The sequence below is a fragment of the Piliocolobus tephrosceles genome, chromosome 14 (assembly GCF_002776525.5).
Source record: "Piliocolobus tephrosceles isolate RC106 chromosome 14, ASM277652v3, whole genome shotgun sequence".
NCBI lineage: Eukaryota > Metazoa > Chordata > Mammalia > Primates > Cercopithecidae > Piliocolobus > Piliocolobus tephrosceles.
In genome coordinates, this window is record NC_045447.1 from 108640280 (window position 1) to 108645281 (window position 5002).

The 5002-nt window shown below is 41.0% G+C and overlaps 1 pseudogene; it reads left to right on the plus strand.

Annotated features, from left to right (window-relative positions):
• Positions 1-512: 512 nt before the first annotated feature.
• LOC111528530 lies at positions 513-2030 on the plus strand (annotated as a pseudogene).
• Positions 2031-5002: the final 2972 nt, after the last annotated feature.

Here is a 5002-nt window from a genome sequence, read left to right on the forward strand (position 1 = left end):
TTCTCCCGCCTAAGCCTCGGAGTAGCTGGGACTACAGGCGCCCGCCCCCTCGCCCGGCTAGTTTTTTGTATTTTTAGTAGAGACGGGGTTTCACCATGTTAGCCAGGATGGTCTCGATCTCCTGACCTCGTGATCCACCCGCCTTGGCCTCCCAAAGTGCTGGGATTACAGGCTTGAGGCACCGTGCCCGGCCAAGAGACCCTCATGTCTATAAAAAAAATTTAAAAATTAGCCAGGCATAGTGGTTTACAGCCATAGTCTTAGCTACTGAAGAGGTTGAGGCCAGGAAGATCCCTTGAGCCCAGGAGTTCAAGGTTACCGTGAGCTATGATGGTACCACTGCACTCCAGCCTGGATGACAGACTGAGACCAATGAACTATTTAAAAAGAATCACCGATTCAACCTGCAAGAATTTTGCATGACAAAGATATCAGTGTTAAGTGAAAATCACATTTTATATGCCATCATCTTTTTTGTCTTACATTATATTTTTGTAGACTTTGTTAGAAACATGGTGTTGGGAAAGGAGAAAAGTTTGACAATGAGCTTTGACTATCTTAATGACAGCAATATCCCTGTGTATTCTAGTGGAGATATTATCTCAAGAAGGGTGAATTTAGAAGTTACTAGCTGGGCGCAGTGGCTCACGCCTGTAATCCCAGCACTTTGGGAGGCCGAGGCAGGTGGATCACGAGGTCAAGAAATCGAGACCATCCTGGTCAACATGGTGAAATCCCATCTCTATTAAAAAATAAAAATTAACTGGGCATGGTGATGCACGCCTGTAGTCCCAGCTGCTTGAAAGGCTGAGGAAGGAAAATCACTTGCGGTGAGCCCAGAGGGTGCCACTGCACTACAGCCTGGCGACCAAGCAAGACTCCATTAAAAAAAAAAAAAGAAGAAGAAGAAGAAGTAGTTATTGGCAAAATCAGAGTAAAATCTCTTAAAAATTCATGCAAGAGGACGCTTGGAAATACACTTGGCTGAATCTAGAAACACTGGCACCAATATTGCCTATACACGGAATTACATGGAAGAAGTGGAATATTTCAACCATAAAGATATCCTAATTGGACACAAAAGAGACGATGATAATTCCAAAGAAGGTTTCAACACTATTCATTCAGGAAGGCATGAATATGCATTCAGCTTTGAGCTTCCACAGACACCACTTGCTACCTCATTCAAAGGCAGTTGTGGTGTGTGCACTCTTGTGTGAAAGCTGAATCTCACAGGCCTTGGCTACTAACAATCACCTCAAAGAAGGAATTTACAGTCCCTGAGTATATAAATATGAACACTCTTTCATCACTGTCACCTCAAGCAGGCACAGAAGAAAAGACGCTAAGTTGCTGGTTTTCTACCTGAGGCTCAATATCCGTAAGTGCCAAAATTGAAAGGAAGGGCTATACCATGGGTGAATCAACTCAGATATTTGCTGAGACTGAGAACTGCTCATCCCAAATGCTGGTGCCAAAGTCAGTCATTACCAAACACAGGCCTTCCATGAAGGAAGTAAAACAGTGTGTGGCTAACTTGCATGAGGAATCCTTGTCATCTGGAAAGAGAGACGTGGAATGGCAAGTTGTTGAAAATTCCACCGGTTTCTCCCTCTATTCTCCACTGTGGTAAAATCTGTGTGGAATATTCGCTAATGGAATATGTGGATATTCCTGGAGCTATGGACTTAGTTATTAATTTGCCACTTGCCATCAGCACCATTCCTCTCCATCTATTGGGTACCAGAGCCTCAAATGTCAGCAGGCAGCGTAGCATGCATGTAAACTGGCTCAGTTTATCCACTCCTGAAAGACCCGAAGCACCACCCAGCTATGCAGAAGTGGTAACAGGAACAAAGGCAGAACAATCTCCCACTGTGAATGCCTGTGATGACTTCGGGAGAGTGCTCCGAGGACCACTGTTTGCATATATCCAGGAGTTTCAGTTCTTACCTCCACCTCTTTATTCGGAGATGGATCCAAATCCTGAGCAGTCAGCAGATGATAGACCATGGTGCCCCTCTCGTTGAAGGAGCACTTGGTCGAATCAGGTCGATGTAGGTTCCAATCTGTATCTCATCTGGCTGAGGACAGAGAAGTATCCTGGAGACAAGTTTTCAGAGGAATTGGAATTGCTTTTGCACAGAAAAATGGCGAATAGGTGAAACAACCAGTGATCATCCTTTAGAAGCCTGCAGCCAACATTCTGGGGTTGCCCCAACGTGCTTGAAGAGCTGAGCTTTTCTCCTTTAAAAAAAAAAAAGCTGTAGTAACATTGAACTGCACAATGTAAGCATTGGGCATGTACAAATTTTAAAATCAAAAGAAGAAAATCATGCCTCATTACAATGCGGTGCCTTGTACATGCTCAATGCTTACATTGCTCAATGCTTCCCTACCCCAGTCTTTAGTATTCAATACAAGCTGTCTAGATTTAAAATCAATTACAACTCATTCCCAAGTGGCCAAGCAATCATCAAAACCACACTCAGCCACTCAGCTCTGACACAAGTGTTTGTTAGAATTTTCTGATAGAAAATTTAAAAACAACTGTAATTAATATGGTAAAAGCGCTAATGAAGAAACTGGCACCATGCAAAATCAAATGAGTAATTTCAGCAGAGATACGGAAACTATAATATGAATAAAATGGAAATGCTAGAAATAAAAACTTTGGTAACAGAGATAAAGAATTCCTTTGATAGACTCATCAATAGACTTCATGTAGCCAAGGAAAGAATCTTGTACTTAAGAAGGGAATCAATAGAAATTGCCCAAACTGAAATACGGAGGAAAACAAGAATGGGGAAAAATAGAACAGAGCATTCAAGAACTAAGGATATCTATTCTATATTATTAAACAATCTAGTACAGATAAAATTAAAATTGGAGTCTGAAAGACATATGTAAAGAAGTAATGGCCAAGAATATTCCAGAAGTTAGCAACAGACTGCAAACCACACATGCAAAAAAATTGGAGAACATCAAACAAGGAAAATAAAACAAAACAACTTGGGTGTATAATTGTCAAGCTATTAAAAACAAAAGGCTTCTTCTCCAGATTTCTATACTTTTTTAAGGAATTAAAGGAAAGGCCTTCTAAAGAAACCATAAAAGCCATTACTTTCTTTTGCAAAGGACAAAACTTAAACAAAGACCTAACTTAAACATGAAGATAAATTGACCAGCTCATATAAATGAAAAGTAAAAAGATATATTTTTTAATCCAGAGTATTTCTGGATTCAGGAATTAAATAGTATCATCAGGATTGAGTGATTCTGTCCCTAACATCTGCCTTTCACTCTACTGGGGCTCAGAAACCCATACACCAAAATACAAGGCTTTGACATGATGAACTCCAGAGGAAGCTTCAAAGTCTCTTTGATCTTCCCTCCTCTCCTTTTTCTCCCCAAGCACAAGATAAAGTTGTTCTCTGAAGTTTCTTTGTAAGCCTAAAGTATGGAACTAACATAGAAGCAAACAATTACCTCTGGTCTTCTCCCTGAGTTTTCCTTAACTGAAATCATATTGAAGGAAGAAAAATTGAAGTCGCCAACCCATCTGGACAGACTTTTGTCACAAACCATTGTCTTCTCTGTGGGCCAAAGAAACGTGGTCTGAGGTCACTGTATGTTCTTCAAACCCATTGAATCTCCCCCAAAATTATTTACTACCTCTCTAAAATCACTCACACTTCCCTACTTCTCTTTCCGTTAATAAGAATAAATAATCACCTGTATCCCAATTTGTGGTGGAGCAATCATTCTGTGATTCTCTCTCATATACCCTAGTAAATGTATATGCCATTTATCTCACTGATCTGCCTTTTGCTAGTTGATTTTTCAGTGAATCTACTGAAGGCAAAGAGTTAAGTTTTCCCTTGGCCCCTAACTCTGTTGGCCAATAGAGTGTGACACTGAAGGATCTGATGCAGAATCAAAAACCAATGGTTACATCATGTCATAGATCCTCCACTTTGATCAATATAGCTTTAAATTCTCTGGGAGTGATTCTTAACTAATGATGCTCATCAGAATCACATGGGAACAATTTCTGAAAACAGATTCCAAGATCGTATGAATACAAGAATAGTGCTTCAAGATGTACATTCCCAAAATCTCTTCATGGAATTCTGATGTCTTCCCTTTTTGTAAACTAGGTTTTTTGAACCCTGTTTACCTCTTAATGTCTATTCAAGAGAAGATAAAGACCTTCAAAATAATGCTTAAGATTTGCATAATCAGCCGGGCATGGTGGCTCACGCCTGTAATCCCAGAACTTTGGGAGGCCAACAAGGTCAGGAGATCGAGACCATTCTGGCTAACAGGGTGAAGCCCCCACCTCTACTAAAAATACAAAAACAAAACAATTAGCTGGGCGTGGTGGCAGGCGCCTGTAGTCCCAGCTACTCAGGAGGCTGAGGCAGGAGGATGGCGTGAACCCGGAAGGCAGAGTTGCAGTCAGCCAAGATCACGCCACTGCGCTCCAGCCTGGGCAACAGAGCAAGACTCCGTCTCAAAAAAAAAAAAAAATTGCATAATCATAATCCCATGTTAATCATTGTCTAGCTCTGCAGATTCTATTAAGTTTCCAGAAAAGCAACCTGTTCTGGATATTATTACATGTTTAAATTAAATGAGCTCTCTTCTTTTAAAAGAAACAGAACCAAGAACCAATGGCTTTCAGAGAATGATGAACTCTCCAACGACAGCCACTGCCAAAAGTCATGTGACATGAGAGTCCAGAAATTATTTTCTACACTGAAATAAAATGTGCATTACACTGGCGGCAAACTATTTCTCGATGCATGAAAGCATCCGCATAGCACAAATGCTTAGGCAGGTATCTCCTGGAGAAGAGCATCCCCAGATGAACGTACTTCCTCTGTAATGGGTGATGGGCAGGAGAACAGAAACACCTGAGCACCGGACTGGAGGTGAAAAGTCCTATGTGGGACTGATTAGATTTGGAATCCTGTAAGTTATGAGCCATTTATGAATC